We start from the raw sequence: 18,601 nt of genomic DNA, 5'->3' as shown, positions 1-18,601 counted from the left end.
CAGGGCGCACTACGCATTTTGCATAAGAGACCCTAGATTTTTATGAAACTAACATTCACTCCATACTACTATTCACATGAGTCATAACATTTGTATTTAGCACCCATAAAAATCTTGTCTTCACCTTTCCTAGTCCCTGGGCGGCTCTAGAGCAGAGCATGCCATAGGGGGCGGCCGATAGCCAATCCGGCTGGGAGGAGGCTCGCCAGCGGTGAGGGAGGCGCGAGGAGCGCACAGCCCACGTGGCTCCAGAGCAGAGCAAGTAGTAGCACAGTGGGCAGCAAGCAGCAACTTTGATGATCGCCATCGTGGCCGTGCCACCGGACGTGTCAGCGTCCTCAACGCCGGCAACACCGCCAGCATCCCCTCCAAGTGCGGCGTCAGCATCCCCTACACCATCAGTGCCTCCATCAATTGCTCCAGGTACGTACCAAGGTAGGGAGGCAGACCACTGCTCATGCCGTGGGACGACACGAGGCCTATCGCTGGCAGCATGGCGTGCTGGTTGCGCGGAGGCAGGAGCCCCAGCGTGTCGATGATGCCTTCGCCTCCTCTACCGCCTGAGGCCTGCTCGAACGATGCGCCCATCTGCGGCAGTTATGATGGTGCAGCTGCGCGGTGAGGAGGTGGGTGCTGCCATGGAGTGTGCCCAGGATGGGGTGCGTCTGCTTGCCCTCGTACATGGTGATCACCACCACTGGGTCCTGGTACGACCGCTCCACCCGCTTCTTCACCGGTAGTAGCTCCTACATGTGCCATCACACGTGCGGTTGCACCTCCACCATTAGCTCATGCAGACATGGGAGTAGGATCGGAGAGAGGTGCGTGCAGTGTAGTAGGGTAACTGTATATACGTGCTGTGCATGTATGTATGTATGTATGAATGTGTAGGAGTACCACGTACCTAGGGTATGGGCTGTTCTTGATGGCCTTCTTGCCGTACTTGCGCCAGCGGTAGCCATCCTCGAGGTGGTCAACCTCACTCTTGGTCATGAACGTGAATCGTGGTTGCCGCTGCCACTTCTCGCCCTTGCCCTTCCCCCCTGCTAACCTGCAACAAGAGCTGGCGTGCGCATTGATCTCATTAGCTCCTCCCGTAAGCTAGCCAGGTCAACGGAAAGTGATGCAGATTTCGTTCAAACTAAGATACAATATGTGATTGCGTGCGCGAGGTGCGTGGTCGGCTGGCTGGGCTGGCCTGGATCCCGTTCAAACACAGTGGTTGGCTAGGTGTGCGATTCAGCTACACTAGCGAGATGGAAGTCGTTGGCGCTGGCCCTAGGGAAGGAGCGCCGAGTGCTCCGCGTAGGCCGTCCCTGCCGTGGAAGGTGCGGTCCTAGCTCTTATGCCTCGACGTGGTCGCTGGCTTCTCGATGCGTCGTGATGGCACGATCAACCGCCCCTTCTTCAGCTTCTTCGAGCATCGTGCCCGCGCAAGCACGTGCACGACGTCCAGTCCGCCGACGTGGATGTGGACGCATCGCATGGCCTATGGGCGCGCGTGTTCTCGCCGTCGGATGCCGCTTCCGCCTCTTCGCTCCCCGTCATGGTCGACTTCCACGGCAGTGCCTTCGCGCTGCTCTCTGGGGCCTCGGTCCCCTATGATGCCATGTGCCGCCGGTTCTGTCGTGAGTTGGGCGTTGTCGTCGTGTCCGTCGACTATCATCTCGCCCCCGAGCACCGTTGCCCCGCCGCGTACGAGGACAGCGTCGACGTGCTCTTGCACCTCGCTTTCATGGGCCTTCCCGATGGCGTCACCATCCCGGTGGACCTCTCCCATTGCTTCCTCGCTGGGGATAGTGCCGGCGCCAACATCGCCCACCACGTGGCGCAGCGCTGGACGACGATCGACGTTGCGTCCTCGTCCCCGCTGCGTTCCAACCCATTCCGCCTGATGAGGACATCGCCAAGATGGAGTCGAGGACGACTCCAATTCGAGAAGGGGAGGATGATGAGGACATCGCCATGCTGGACACACTGATGCCATGGTCTTCCCCAAGTTGCAATTCGTTCCCAACTCAGCTGCCACATCACCCTCGGATTCAGCAGACACGTCGTCACTGTTTTGGTCATAACTTTCTCATACGACATCGAAACGGGCCGTTCTTGGATGCGTTGGAAAGGGGACGACGACGCCGTCGTTTTGGATCTAGTCCCAGCTCTAGAAGGTCCGTGGATCATTCTGTGTGACCACGGCAAGGTGCTGCGTCACCTATTTGGGCCAACTTGGCCATGTATCGTGTCGGACCTTAAGCCCAAGTTGTGGGCGCCCAACCCCTGGCCGTCCCCAACCCTAGGTCGAGTCTTAGACTATAAACACAGCCACCACCACTGCTACACAATTGGGTTTTGTTTAGAGTTTAGTTTTCCATCGAGAAACTGAATCGTTCATTGTAACTGTGGTGACAAATCCTTTTACAGTGATCCAGGGCCCCCGTTCTTGATCTCCTCCACTATGTCAATTAGTCCTTTGGAACCGAGTTCTTGAATCCTCTATTGATATTCATGTCATTCATATTTGCAATTTCAGATTGCGTGTTTTACCTTCTTGCTTGTGCTCTTCGATTCGCTTACAGGAAAAGCCTTCTTGGTGAGGTCAATCAAGTTGTGCTTGGTTGATAACCAACGGAGCAGTGGTGTAATGGTTGCAGGGTTCGAATCGCGTCTGATTTGAAGCCGGATCACCAACGTCGAGATCTCCACAAATCGAACTTATCGGCTACCTCTCGGAAGATCAGGCCTGTACTCATCAATTGGTATCATATATTTCAGGTTTACCGCGAGGTATAATCTCGTTTGCCTTAGATTCATATTTGTTCATTACCTAGAGTCCACAAAAAGCCCAAAAATATTTCAATTTCCGCTGTCCTATCGCCCTTTGTGCCTTTGCAATTTCGTTTCAGATTCGTGTTGTTGAGTTTGTGTCCATGGTCGAGTCTTGTTGCTGGTTTAGGATTGTGTTCGTGGTCGTAGTTCAATCGCCCGTTGCTGTGATTTTTGTTTTCCACCGCTATCCCATCCACCGTTTCCAAACAACAAGTCGAAGCCACCACATTACTCGACTTGCCCTGCTAGCCGCCTTGTGTAACTTCTCGCCGCCGTGCAAACCCTAGATATGTTGCCAGCCGCTCTTATTTTGCCTGCATCGCAGCCCTCCTTACATCATCAGGCGAATACCTACTGCTGTTAGTCATAGTGACGATCCTGTGATCGATGTTAGAGTTTAGGGAGGCTTTGCCCTAACTGCCGCCGCCGTATTGTGCCTTCCGAAAAACATACCTTGAGATACCTTCGGTAAAATAGGCATAACTTTTCGCTCATTTATCAGAAAAATCTGAATTTTTTTCAGCAGCTTCTTGACACCATTTGGAGCCGACCCAAACTCGGCTACGCCCTGTTTGGTTTCCTCAGAATTGCCAAAAAAATTTGGGAAAATATAGAAAAAAATTGTCAAAGTTTTTGCACGCTTTTCAGAGAACGTGCTGAATTTCTGTAGACCACATCCCACCTCAGTTGTAGGTGCCAATTTTTGTGGTTGCATCTTTTGTGATCCTTGTTCAGAGAAAAGTATAAAAAAATAGTAAGAAAAAAAATTTGTTTCCTACTAGTGCCTTTTGGAAAAATCCGGAAAAAATTCAGGAAAAAGGAGAAATCCGGGCTATTTGCTTGTTCTGTGAGTTCTTTCGATCGTCCTTTGTTTTCACCTTGTTGCGCTATGTCTCGACACGTCTTAGCCAGCACCTGTGATTTGTACTTTGGATCCGGATTGAACAATCGTTACTCTGCACTCGTTAATTGCTAATCCTTGCTGTCATATTGTGTGCCTACCCATAGCTCCACATATTCTTCTGTCAGCACAGGTTTATCTTGCAACTGTTACCCATGCTTAACAACAGATTGCTTCGCCACTTTGGTTTTGCTCCTGTTTGGCATTGGTAAGAATACAGGCAAGACGGTGGTAAGCCGCTTGTGATTTTGCATTCCACTTTCACCACCACCACCACCACTTGTTTCCTTTTAGTTGATAGAGATAATACTTTGGTGTTGTCTTTTTCTATCTTCTAACCATGGCAGGAACTTCGACGGACTTCAATGAGTGCGTGTCTAAGGGCGAGCTTGCAACGTTCATGACTGAACAACGCAATCTTATGACCGAGCTGACGCGCAACGTGAACAATCTGGTCACCCGCATTGAACAGCTTGAGCAATGCCCTCCACCTTATCGTGCTGATGATGAAGATGCGGATGCTTTTGGTGATGAAGATGCGTATGCTGACGGTGGTGCCCGTCGCCGCCTCAACTTCAATCGTCGCGGTATGGCAGGTAATAATCATGGTAATAATGATCCTTTTGCTAAAATTAAATTTAGTCTACCTCCTTTTGCTGGTAATGTTGATCCAGAGGCATATTTAGATTGGGAGATTGCTGTTCAACAAAAATTTGATTCTCATAATGTTCCTGCTGAGCATAGAGTTGGACTTGCTACTAGTGAGTTTACTAATTTTGCTTTGTTCTGGTGGAGTGATCTTTGCAATACCAATAATGCTGCTGCTGTGCCACAAACTTGGAATATTTTAAAGCAACGTATGACATCTCGTTTTGTTCCTCCTTATTACCAACGTGATTTACGTTTGAAACTACAAACTTTAAAACAAGGTGATAAAGGAGTGGAAGCATACTATCAAGAATTGCTTATTGGTTTAGCACGTTGTGGTATAAATGAAGATGATCAAGATGCTAGTGCTAGATTTTTTGGTGGTTTAAACCATGATATACAGAACATACTTGATTACAAAGAATGACGTAATTTTTCCCAATTGTATCATCTTGCTATTAAGGCAGAACGAGAAGTACAGGGACGCAAACAACACCAGCCTTTCAGGTCTAACAATGGGAGGAATTTTCAGCAGCATTCCGAGCCAGAGACGCCCAAGCTTCCTATTGTACCACAGCCATCTACACCTCCATTTTCTTCCGGGGTAAGTAAATTGTCTAATGTGCAGTTTCCACAGCTGAAGAAAGGTGGCACTTCAGGTGCTTCTACTAGCTCCTCCTCGTCTAGCTCTAAAATCATTTGCCACCGATGCAAAGGCATGGGACATGTCATGAAGGAATGCCCCAGTCGTTGCGCTTTCATTGCTACTGAGGATGGATATGTAAGTGCTAGTGATGTTGAAGATGATTTAGCCCTTGCTGCTAACATTGATGCAGATCCCACCGAGGACGATCAAGATAAGGAGGCCATCACCATTGACTCCGCGGCTGCTGCCGCGGACTACCCTAGTCTTCTTGTGCAGCGTGTGTTGAGTACACATGTGGGACATGAAGAAGAGATGAAGATCCAACACCACAATTTGTTCCACATGTATCTCATTGTGCAGGGTTGTCGTGTTCTCACTATCATTGATAGCGGGAGTTGCAACAACTTGGTGAGTTCAGATTTGGTTGACAAGCTTGGCTTGACCACATGACAACATTCGTATCCATATAAACTTCAATGGTTCAATAATAGTGGTAAGACTAAGGTAACTAAATCAGCACGCATTAGCTTTTTCATAGGCTCTTATCATGATACTGCTGATTTTGATGTGGTCCCTATGCAAGCTTGCTCCATTTTGTTAGGTCGCCCATGGGAATTTGGTAATGATGCTTTACACCATGGTAGAACTAATACATACACTATCATACATAAGGACAAGAAAATTACATTGCTGCCTTTGTCTCCTACGGATATTATTAAACATGCTAATGAGATCAAAAATAAACCTCCAACAGACATTGCTAAAAATAATGGGATTAAGTTAAAAGGAGGTGTTTTTCTTGCTACAACTTCTACTACTGCTGAGTTATGTGATAATCCTGATGCACCATATTATACTATGTTTTGTCAACCTTTTATGTCTGGTGCATTGCCTGCTGTCACTAACCTTTTGCAGGAGTTCGTTGATGATGGGATGGAGTCGAGGACGACTCCAATTCTAGAAGGAGGGGATGATGAGGACATCGCCAAGATGGAGTCGAGGACGACTCCAATTTGAGAAGGGGAGGATGATGAGGACATCATCACGCTGGACACACCGACGCCATGGTCTTCTCCAAGTTGCAATTCGTTCCCAACTCAGCTGCCACGTCACCCTCGGATTCAGCAGACACGTCGTCACTGTTTTGGTCATAACTTTCTCATACGACATCGAAACGGGCCGTTCTTGGATGCGTTGGAAAGGGGACGACGACGCCGTCGTTTTGGATATGGTCCCAGCTCCAGAAGATCCGTGGATCATTCTGTGTGACCATGGCAAGGTGCTGCATCACCTATTTGGGCCAACTTGGCCATGTATCGTGTCGGGCCTTAAGCCCAAGTTGTGGGCGCCCAACCCCTGGCCGTCCCCAACCCTAGGTCGAGTTTTAGACTATAAACACAGCCGCCGCCGCTGCTACACAACTGGGTTTTGTTTAGAGTTTAGTTTTCCATCGAGAAACTGAATCATTCATTGTAACTGTGGTGACAAATCCTTTTACAGTGATCCAGGGCCCCCGTTCTTGATCTCCTCCACTGTGTCGATTAGTCCTTTGGAACCGAGTTCTTGAATCCTCTATTGATATTCGCGTCATTCATATTTGCAATTTCAGATTGCGTGTTTTACCTTCTTGCTTGTGCTCTTCGATTCGCTTGCAGGAAAAGCCTTCTTGGCGAGGTCAATCAAGTTGTGCTTGGTTGATAACCAACGGAGCAGTGGTGTAATGGCTGTAGGGTTCGAATCGCGTCTGATTTGAAGCCGGATCGCCAACATCGAGATCTCCACAAATCGAACTTACCGGCTACCTCTCGGAAGATCGGGCCTGTACTCATCACCGCCTCGCCGGCGTCATCCTGGTGCAGCCGTACTTGGGCGGCAAGGAGCGGACAAACACGGAGGCCAGGCTGGATGGGAAGGTGCCGGTGGTGACCGTGCGGGGCTCGGACTGGATGTGGTCAAAACCGCTCGACGTGAGTCAAAACAACCTTGCCCTATGTACAGGTGCTAAAAGCGAACGGTTTTGACAGTTGGAGTACCGGTACTAGACGGTTTTGTAGTTGAGGGTTAAAATTAGACCAACACAATAGTTGAGGGCCAAAAGTGGACTTAATCCTTATTTTTTATAGGACGATGATTTCAATTCTGTAACCGCTCAAATATTTCTAAAACGTGACATGGAGCATACAACACGAGCATTATCCTTGCATTCATGAAAAGTTTGAGCATTCTATGAATGATTTTGAATTTAATTTCAGATTTAAAACTCTATTTTTGATATGTGCCTCTGAAGGAACTTAGGATTTCATCATAAACATATGCTATTAAATTACATGATAAATAAAATACTCTTTTCCAAATCATGAATTTTTTTCTGAATTTTTGGAAAACACTTGGGGGCTAAACAGCTTAGTCGAAAGCTTTAAAATAGACTCTCAAGAAGAATTTTAATTTCAAAGCCACAAGTCCTATGATTTGCTAGACTATGATTAGCGTCATAGTTAACTACCTTATTTAGTGTGGTTGTATTTTGCACGGGTTTCACTGCTCTTATAGAGTGTTGTATTCTCGTTTCACTGGAGCTCGGCCTGGAGTGGGTTTTATAGATTAAGCGTGGTGCTTAGGTTTTGCCTATGTTTACGACTAGGCAGAGGGATAGTTTGTGGTAGTTAGCAGGTGGTGACAACCATATCCATCCTATGTATTCCAGTCTAGTTTTTAAAGCGCATGGCTCTTTACAGTTTATTTCATTAGTCTCGGTTGGTGTTTGGTTCGTGCCCCGAAGTTCTATCGCGAATCCCTCTATTTGTTGGTTTAACTGTGTTACTGATGTTAATACCAAAGTTGTGCTTAGTAGTAGAAGTAACTTAGGACTCGTGTACTCACTCATTGTTCTTCCACTACCTACGCCTTCTATCTTGAACTTTTTCCTTGTACCCTACCTTAGCATTAAACAACGTGCATCATTATTGTTAAATCCCTATCTAGAGTCTGACGATTGCTTGACCTTTAGTCATAGAAATAATTTTCATCAATCATCTTATTAGCCATATGCTTTCCCGGCGGTAAAATATAAACGACCTCGGTATACTCCTGAGCGGAGTACTACATCTTATATTTTATGTGCTTGCAGAATCATCCAATAGAACGTAAGAAATATCAATAGTTTCAAATTGGCCCAAAGTGTAGTCTAGCATAGAAGCGAAAGTCCATCGATCACAGTTCACAGGTCATGCCATCAAGTCACATGCTAATTCAAACAAATGGCCCCTGTTCGCCTCGCTGAAAAAACAAGCCGAAACACTATTTTGTACTGATTTAGTCGTAAGAGAAAAAATATTATTCCAACTAAAAAAATAAGTTGAAAAGTACGAATTATAACACAAGCGAACATGGCCTAGGGCCTGACTGCGGCTCACCCAGGCGCATATCCTATCTACCTCTGCCCCCTTGCTCAGGCCTTGTTTAGTTCCAAAAAGTTTTTCCAAAAAGTGCTACAGTAGCCATCATATCGAATCTTGCGATACGTGCATGGAGAATTAAATGTAGATGAAAAAAAAACTAATTGCACAGTTTGGTTAGAAAATCGCGAGACGAACGTTTTGAGCCTAATTAGTCCATGATGGAATACTAATTGTCAAATAAAAACGAAAATACTACAGTAACCAAAATTCCCTAAATTTCATCCAACTAAATGAGGCCTCGCACTCCCTCTCTTGCCACTCACACATCCTACTCGTCAGGCGCTACCCAACCCTAGAGCAGTGTGATTGGACCTTTATTAGGGGAGGCCCAACACGGACACAAAGGCCTAGAGGCCAGACCTAAATGCCAGCTCCATCGATGCCGGGTGTGGCGGCGACCGACATGTAATGCACTGGTGGCAAACTGCCGGTGCACGGTGCTGGAGGCAGGAGCGAAAGAAGTAGTGAAGCATATCGGTGTTGCATTCCACAGTTTTTCCTGATCTTTGCAATCAGGCAGTCCCATTGTCCAAGTCCAATACTCTCCATTTCAAATTTTTTAGTAGACTAAATTGGGTTCATGGGTTATTTATGCTGCTACTTGTAGACTTCTCATATATATCTAGTTACATAGTTAAAGTAATATATGTAAAAAAATAAAAGCATATTATAATTTGGAAGTGAGGGAGTAGATCATGGTCCCGTTCGCTGGTCTGAAACTTGCTGAACTGGCTGAAAACAATGTTCCGGCTGAATTGTTATAAGAGAAAAATACTGTTCCGGCTGAAAAAAAAATAACCCGAATATGGGGGTAAACCGAACAGAGCCCATAGGCATAGATATGGACTTTCGCCAATCCGATGGACTATTCTTACACTGATATATTTTCTATCTGAACATGTTTTAATTTAGATTTATTTATATTTTTATGTGTCCATAGAGTATACTTTCTCCAGTTCTAAAATAAGTGCATGTCGATGTTTGACCTACCGATAGCCTGCCACGGGGGTACCTAGGGTAGTATGTTCGAGCTTCAGCGTATGCAGAACTCGACGGTTAACGCAAGAGACAGTCGATTTATCCTGGTTCGGACCCTCGATCTTTGATCGAGTAATAGCCCTACGTCCAGTCGGCGTAAGCCTTTACGTTGGATTGATTGTAAAGTGTTGTGTTGCGTTTTTTCTCTGACCCCCGATCCAAAGAGCCATAGCCCTCCTTTATATAGTCAGGAGGCTAGAGTCCTAGTCGGTTTATAATGTAGAGTTCTAGTAGTATTAAAGGATAGTATTACTACTAGGATTACATGGAAAGAATCCTAGTTAGACTAGATCTTCTCTCTTTCTTGCGGGGTATCCTATGGGTCCCGCATCGACAAGCCCCTGAGCACTTCATGGTTGAAATCTTGAAGCCTCGTCTTGTTCCTCTTGTCGAGTAGGAACAAGGGTCGTCCGTGTGCTTTCTTGAGTGAAACCATGTAGCGCTTCTTTGGATCTTCGAGTGGTGTGTGCTTTTTGAAAAAAGTTCATCCGTCTGGGTGTAGCCCCCGAGCCTCTTGCTATTTAGAACAAAGAGCTGGAGGATCTTGTCTTGGAACTGCTCTGTTTCTTCGTTGAAGGTCAAAAAGAACTCGGATATGGCTCGGTCCAGGTTTTTTTTGTCGTAAGGTCTTGAAGTGGTCTGCCTTGAAGAAATCTTTTCTATGACGTGCGCTTTTTGAAGAAAAAGTGCACTCACTGAGTGTAGCCCCCGAGCCTCTTGCTATTTGGAACAAAAAGTTGGAGGGTCCTGAATCTTTATGTTGTTTGAAAATTTCTGTTCTGAAAGAAGTCTTCTGAGTGATGTGCGTTTTTTGAAGAAAAAGTGCACTCACTGAGTGTAGCCCCCGAGCCTCTTACTATTTGGAATAAAAAGTTGGAGGGTCTTGAACCACTGTCTTGAAGAATTTGAGTGATGTGCGCTTTTTGGAAGAAAAAAGTGCACTCACTGAGTGTAGCCCCCGAGCCTCTTGCTATTTAGAATAAAAGTTGGAGGGTCTTGAATCTGAGTTGTTCAAAGAACTAAAAACCTCTTCTGAGGATATATAGGATCTTGTAGACATTCTCGAGGGTGTATCTAAGTAACCAGCGAACTACAAGTAGGCTATCCATATACCATTGCAAGTCAACACAGTTGCGCCACCGAGTACTTTCCATAATTAGCTTGCGTGCTTCATGTCTTCCTACATGCTTGCTGTATGTCATGCCTCTTCCTTTGTTTCGCTTGAGTAATGAAAGTACATATAAATATGCACGTGCATCCTCATATTCGTGCTCATCTTGCTGACGCAAAATCTTCTCGTTCGACCATGATCCGATCCGAGTAAGGCAACCTAGATAATCCGCCAAAAGGCTTCGGGTGGGCAGTCCCCTCACCGGAGACCCCCGTATCACCCCCACCTTAGAATTTCCAAATCACCACAACTAAGGTCGACCTTAGCTGTCGAGTAGTTGATCACCCCAACCAAGTAGTCGATCACAGCGGCCGAGTAGTCGGATGTCCTGGCAACGTGTAGAGCAGCAACCGAGTAAGACAGCGCAGGTCGTGTGTCTTACCCAACGAAGTAGTGGCCAAGTAAGGCAGCCAGCGGTGGGCGAGCTCCTTATTTGATGACGTGGTCCAGAAAATGGTTCCCTCTCCTAGTTGCAGCCCCCGAGCATATATCTAGGTTCTTTTATTCAAAAAGAACGAGATCTTGGTATATTCTCTAGTAGTCTGCTTTTGTCAGATGTAGTTGTATGGTGGTGGTTGAGTGTAAATGCTTGTTTGTTCACGAGTTGTATAGTGTTGATATATTCTTCCGAATATAGCTTGTTCTTGAGTACTGTTCCTTCACGCCTGAGTTCTCTTTCATTGAATTCTGTCTTTTCACCGTGTCCTTTGTTAAGTTTGTTCATGTTGGTGCTCCCGGTCCATGTGCACCGCTTCTTTGGTCTTTAAATACCCTTGCGGGTTCTTTTTGTTTTCTTTTGTGTTTAAATTTTCCTTTCTGCTGACTTATTTTTTGGTGCCTGGTTCGTGCTGAAGAACTACTCGCGCTTGCCAAGTTGATTAGGCATGGAGCTGATAGGGATCTTGTGCAGGTCCAAAAAACTGTTGAAGTCTTGACTGGCAAGTTGGCGACGGCTACTGAGAACTGGAATGCTTTGTGGAAATCATTTCGGTCAGTAGCCGATCTTCTCCGAACTCCAACAGATGATGGTCAATCTTGGGCTCAGTTTATTCCTCAAGTTCCGACCCGTTTCCTAGGAGTTCGTGAAGAGGTGCGCCCAACTATGTACCAGAAATGTTCTTGCCTAGTTTTCAGGTTCTTGCTCTAGAGGTGCCTTTGTCCAAGATTGCAGAGGAAGCCGAGAGTCAAGAATATCTGGATGCCGTTGAAAAGGTGGAGCCTGAGGTCGAAGATTTAGCCAGGAGGATCGTGGATAATCTTAATATTGATATTTCTTCTCCTGATGACAATGCTTGATGTAATCGACCATTGTATTCCAGCTTCTATAATAGAACACTATACTTGAAGATTGAATGGAGATTCTTTATTTTTTTGTTGATGTCTTCTTTGTCTGTATTTCTTTGTCTTGTAAACAACCTGGTTTAGGTAAATCATTGTCTTGACAAACTTTCTTGATCTGTCGAGTGCTTTTCTGACTTTTCGTTTGTGCCTTGTAAACAACTCGGTATATGTAGGTTGATGTTTTGACAGACTTCCTTGATTTATCGAGTGCTTGTCTAGGCTTTCGTCTGTGACTTGTAAACAACTCGGTATAGATCATTGTTCTTTTCTGGCTTTCATTTGTGCCTTGTAAACAACTCAGGTATATGTAGATTGATGTCTTGACAAACTTCCTTGATTTGTCGAGTGCTTGTCTGGCTTTCGTCTGTGACTTGTAAACAACTCGGTATAGATCGTTGTCTAGACAAACTTTATGTTCTTGTTAGTACTAAAAAGACTTAGGACATCTTCAGCTTCTTCTTTTCGGCTTAACTCAGAATGTGGTTCAGCATCTGGTCCTTTCCCTGGTTGCAAAAATATCCTAGGATCGACAAGCCCTCGAGTACTTCATGGTTGAGTTCTAGAAGCCTCGTCTTGTTCCTTCATGTCCTGCCGAGTAGGTACAAGCGTCGTCTGAGCGCTTTCCTGAGTGAGTGTAGCCCTCGAGCCTCTTGCTATTTGGAACAAGGAGCTGGAGGGTCTTGTCTTGAAATTGCTCTGATTTATGCTCAGGCTTAGTTTCAGTCGTTTTGCTTTTTGGTTCGGGTGTTAGCTTATTAGCTACCCTCATCGGCGGGCTCAAGCATTTTTTTCAGCTCTTTTGCTCTCGGCTGGTATGCTCAGGCGTCTTTTCAGCTATTTTGCTTTTTGGTTCGGGTGTTAGCTTATTAGCTACCCTCATCGGCGGGCTCAAGCATCCTTTTCAGCTCTTTTGCTCTCAGGCCGGTATGCTCAGGCATCTTTTTAGCCATTTTGCTTTTTGGTTCGGGTGTTCGCTTGTTAGCTACCCTCATCGGTGGGCTCAAGCATCTTTTCAGCTCTTTTGCTCTCGGCCAGTATGCTCAGGCATCTTTTTAGCCATTTTACTTTTTGGTTCAGGGTGTTCGCTTGTTAGCTACCCTCATCGGCGGGCTCAAGCATCTTTTTAGCTCTTTTGCTCTCGGACTGGTATGCTCAGGCGTCTTTTCAGCCATTTTGCTTTTTGGTTCGGGTGTTAGCTTATTAGCTACCCTCATCGGCAGGCTCAAGCATCTTTTCAGCTCTTTTGCTCTCGGATGGTATGCTCAGGTGTATTTTCAACCATTTTTCTTTTTGGTTTGGGTGTTAGCTTATTAGCTACCCTCATCATGGGCTTAAGCATCTTTTCAGCTCTTTTGCTCTTGGCCGGTATGCTCAGTGAAAACAACTAGGGGAAAGCCATAATAAGACATATGTTGTCGAGGAACACCATCTTCATTGATCATGAATGTTGATCTCTTATGGCTTGTATATATATTCTTCCTTGAGTTGTTTTCATGCGTAGAGTCTTCTTAGTTGGCTGATGTGCCATGTATTGTTGACTTCTTTTCCATCTTCAGTTATCAACTTGTATGCGCCAGTTGTTGATGTTTCGACGATTTTGCTTGCCCAGGTTGTCTCGGTTGTTTCTATCCGGGAACCTTTCTCGTGTCTTCTCCTCTGCAGTAATCATCTTTTCTACTATGTGTCTGAATTCTTTATTATTTCTCAGATTTTCTTTGTAGAAGTCCTGAAATTGCCACCTAGTGAAAGCTCTAGTTTGGTTTTGGTGAATTAATGAAACCCTAAGTGCTAACCTAGTTTATCAAGTGATCATAAGATAGGTAGCACACTCCAAGTGATGAAGCAAATGAAGATCATAGCATGATGATGATGATACCATGATGATGATCAAGTGCTTGGACTTGGGAAGAAGAAAGAGAAAAACAAAAAGCTCAAGGCAAAGGTATAAACCATAGGAGCTATTTTGTTTTGGTGATCAAGACACTTAGAGAGTGTGATCACTATTTAGGATTGATAGCCGTACTATTAAGAGGAGTGAAACTCGTATCGGAATACGGTTATCAAAGTGCCACTAGATGCTCTAACTCATTGCATATGCATTTAGGATCTAGTGGAGAACTAACACCCTTGAAAATATTTGTGGAAATATGCTAACACATGTGCACAAGGTGATACACTTGGTGGTTGGCACATTTGAGCAAGGGTAAAGTAGTTAGAGGTAAAATGGAGTTGGTCGCAATGATGATGGCGTCGATCAAAGGACAGAACGCTGGGTCACTCAAGCAACCGGACGCTGAAGCGGCTGCAGTCTGGTCAGTGTTGTCGGTCAGCATAGTAATTAGGGTTAAGCACCGATGCTGGGCTGTGTTCGATCAAGCTTGACCGGACTGTGTCCAGTCGGCAAAAACATATTTTGGACCCTTACTGTAAACGACCATACGCTGAGGGTTTAGCGTCCGATCAACTCTATTGGAGCAGTCCGGTCAACATGTCGACCATTGAGATCAAATGTTCCCTATTGAACGCAAGAGACACATGGCCACCATCGGGCGATCGGACGCTGAGGAGCAGCATCCGATAAGTTGGACCGGAGCATCCGGTCAGCCCGCACTGTACCCAACGAAGGGGTACAATGGCTCTATTTCGTGGAGGCTTCTATTTAAGCCCCATGGCCGGTTCAAGCTCACTCTCTTGGCCATTTGCATTGACATAGCAACCTTGTGAGCTTAGCCAAAGCCCTCCCACTCATCTCCATCATTGATTCATTATCTTAGTGAGATTGGGAGTGAATCCAAGTACATTGCTTGAGTGTTTGCATCTAGAGGCACTTGGTGTTCGTGTTTCGCTACTGGATTTCACTTGTTACTCTTGGTGGTTGCCGCCACCTAGATGGCTTAGGAGCTGCGAGGATCATTGAGCAGAGAGTGGTGATTGTCTCCTGCTTCGATCGTGGTGATTATGAGGGGTTCTTGACCTTTCCACGATGGAGCGTCCAAAAGATACTCTAGTGGATTGCTCATGGCTTGTGTGATCCTCATCTTGTGTTGGTTGTGTGGCACCCTATTGAGGGTTTGGCGTGTGATGCCAATTAGCGCGTGAACCTCCAAGTGAGTGAATCACCACAATGAGGACTAGCTTGCTGGCAAGCAAGTGAACCTCGGTAAAAATCATTGTGTTCATCATTGATTCCGAGGTGATTGGTCTTCATTGTTATTCATCTTTGTGATTGATTAGGTTCTTCATCTACATAGCGGTATAACCTTCTTGATCACTCTCTTTACTTTACCACAAACTAGTTGACAAGCTCTTTAGTGTAGCTAGTTATGAAAGCTTGCTTGCTTGGTTGGTGTGGCTCTTTAGTTAGCCTTTGAGAGCACACTAACATAGGGTAGTGTCATAACTATTGTGTGAATAGACACTATCTAAACTAGAATTGTGGTAGGTGGCTTGCATTTTGAGTAGGCTAGCGCAACTACTTGCTTTCGCCTCATAATTATCTAACCATTTTGTTAAGTGTTGTTGTAGAAATTTTATTAGGCTATTCACCCCCTCCCTCTAGCCATTGGGACCTTTCAAGTGATATCAGAGCCGAGGTCACCGTTATTTGAGGCTTAACAACCTTCGGTGTTAAAATAGGCTTCAAATCAACAACACCAAGAAGCCACCCCAATTTGATGGCTCAAATTATTCTTATTGGAAGTCAAAGATGACCACACATATCAAGTCAATCAATAGAAAGGTGTGGAAGGTGGTAGAAACCAAAATTGAGATTGGTGATCCAGAGAATCCCACCAGCCGCCGAAGAAGTGCTTCTCCAAAACAATGACATTGCTCTAAGTGCCATTCATGATGTAGTTGATGTGAGAACATTTGAGTAAATCAAGAATATTGAGATGGCTCAGTGAAGCTTGGAAGAAATTGGAAGAATCATTTGAGGGCACTCAAGCCGTGAAGGGTGCAAAGGCATATATTCTCAAAGAGAAGTTTGCAAGCTTCAAGATGAAGGAAGATGAGAGTGTGTCCGGACATGTTCCATCGGATGGAAGTGATTGTCAATGATCTCAAAGCACTTGGTGAGAAGATAGAGGACAAGGACTTCTCCAATAAGTTCTTGAGATGCTTGCCCATAAGATTTGGCATGTTGGTCACCTTACTAGTGAGGACCGGTTTGAACACAATGACACCAAACCAAATCTTGGGAGATATCAAGACCGATGATGCTTATAGAGATGATGATGAGAAGGAAGAAAAGAGGGAGAAGAAAGATGAGAAGAAGGATGAAAAGAAGAAGAGTAGTGGCATTCAAAGCCACATCATCCAAGGGCAAAGCAAAGCAAGAAACATCAAGTGAGGAAGATGAATCTTGGGATGATGATGATGATGAGAAGATGGCTCTCTTTGTCAAAACATTTGGCAAGTTCATGGTGAAGAAGGGCTACCATGCAAGAAGAAAGAAATCTTCATTCAAGAACAAAGAAGAATCAAGAAGGTGCTTCAAGTATGGAAGCAAAGATCATCTTGTTGCTCAATGCCTATACAATAGCGACAATGATGATGACAACAAGAAGAACAAGAAGAAGGACAAGAAGGAAAAGAAAGAGAAGAAGGATAATATGGCATTCAAGAAGAAGAAGGGTGGTTCATATGTAGTTACTTGGGATAGTGATGCTTCCTCAAGTGATGATGATGATGATAGTGATGATAACAAGACCACCAAGAAGAAGGTTCTTGCAAGCATTGCTATAAATGAGAAGCCTTCTCTCTTCGAATCTTCATCATGCTTCATAGCTAAGGCCACTAAGGTACAATCTTGTGATGATGAAAGAGATGAAGATCATGTTGATGATAATGAACATGAAAATGAAAATGATAGTGATAGTGATGATGATGAACCTACTAAGGATGAATTATTTGACAAGCTAGAAGATGCTAAAGAATACTTTGACATTAAGAGAAGGGAATGCAAGAGCTTGAATAAGGAGGTAAAAGCCCTTAAGCAAGCCCTTGATGTGCTCAAAGCAACTCATGAGAAGCTAGAGGAAGCCCATGAGAAGCTTGGCAAGGCCTCACAAAAAAGCTTAAAAAGGCTCATTCCACTTTGCTTAATGAACAAGATAAAAAGAAACATGTTGAAACTTGTGATGTAGGTTTAACTTGTGATATAATTGATGAATCACTATCTATGCCTATCATTGTTACTTCTACTAACCCTTCTTGTAGCACTTTCACTTCTACCTCATCTAGTAGTGATGGTCTCACTTGTGATGCCTCACTAGTGGTTGAGAATGAGAACCTCAAGAATGAGGTCACTAAGCTCACTCATACCTTAGCTAAGGCTTACGGTGGTGAGGATCACTTGCTTATGTGCTTAGGTAGCTAAAGAGCTTCTCTACAAAAAGGGATTGGGCTATACCTCCAAGAAAGACAAAGCTGACCTTTGCTCCTCATAAGACTAGTTTTGTGAAGAACAACGGTCGGTTTTGCACTAGTTACAAGTAAGTGGGTCACAAAGAGCAAGAATACAAAAACAAGAGCAAAAATGCTAATGTATCCTCTATTAAGCTTGATTCATGCTATATGCTTACTAAGGGTACAAATGGTGTGAAGGCTAAGTTCATTGGTAAACCATGGATGGGCTCAAAGAAGAAAGCTATTTGGGTACCAAAGAGCCTAGTGACTAACCTTCAAGGACCCAAGCAAGTTTGGATACCTAAAAAGAATTGATCTTCTTTTGTAGGTCAATTATAAAGCTAGGAGGAAGGCATTGGGTTCTTGATAGTGGGAGCACTCAACACATGACCGGTGATGCAAGAATGTTTAACTCAATCAACACCAATGGCAATGATAGTTATGATAGTATCACATTTGGTGACAATGGCAAAGGCAAGGTCAAAGGGACTTGGTAAGATTGCAATATCAAATGACATGAGCATATCCAATGTATTGCTAGTAGAGAGCTTGAACTTCAATTTGCTATCTGTGGCTCAATTGTGTGATCTTAGGATTCAAATGCATATTTGGGAGTAGATGATGTAGAAATCATAAGTGTAGATAGCTCCAATTTGATCTTCAAAGGGTTTTAGATATGAGAATCTATACTTGGTTGATTTCAATGCTAGTGAAGCTAGATTATCTACATGCTTGTTCATTAAGTCTAGCATGGGTTGGTTATGGTATAGAAGGCTTGGTCATGTTGGAATGAAATAATTGAATAGATTAGGTTAAGCATGACTTAGTTAAAGGCTTGAAAGATGTTGTGTTTGAAAAAGGATAAGCTTTGTAGCTCTTGTCAAGCCGGTAAACAAGTTGGAAACACCCAGCCTAAGAAAAGCATGATGAGCACTAGTAAAGCATTTGAGTTATTGCACATAGATTTGTTTGGGCCAACACAATATACTAGTATCGGATGGAAACAAATATGGCTTTGTGATAGTAGGATGACTACACTAGATACACATGGGTATTCTTTCTAGTGGACAAAAGTGATGTGTTTGCAACATTCAAATCATTTGTCAAGGGCATTCACAATGAGTTTGAAACAACCATCAAGAGAGTTAGAAGTGACAATGGTA

General features: G+C 44.6%; 1 pseudogene; it reads left to right on the top strand.

Moving 5' to 3' along the window:
• Positions 1-1,373: 1,373 nt before the first annotated feature.
• Positions 1,374-7,042, top strand: LOC136507447 (probable carboxylesterase 18; annotated as a pseudogene).
• Positions 7,043-18,601: the final 11,559 nt, after the last annotated feature.

The sequence above is a fragment of the Miscanthus floridulus genome, chromosome 15 (genome assembly GCF_019320115.1).
Source record: "Miscanthus floridulus cultivar M001 chromosome 15, ASM1932011v1, whole genome shotgun sequence".
Classification (NCBI taxonomy): domain Eukaryota; kingdom Viridiplantae; phylum Streptophyta; class Magnoliopsida; order Poales; family Poaceae; genus Miscanthus; species Miscanthus floridulus.
This window is presented reverse-complemented; position numbering and strand designations above follow the sequence as displayed.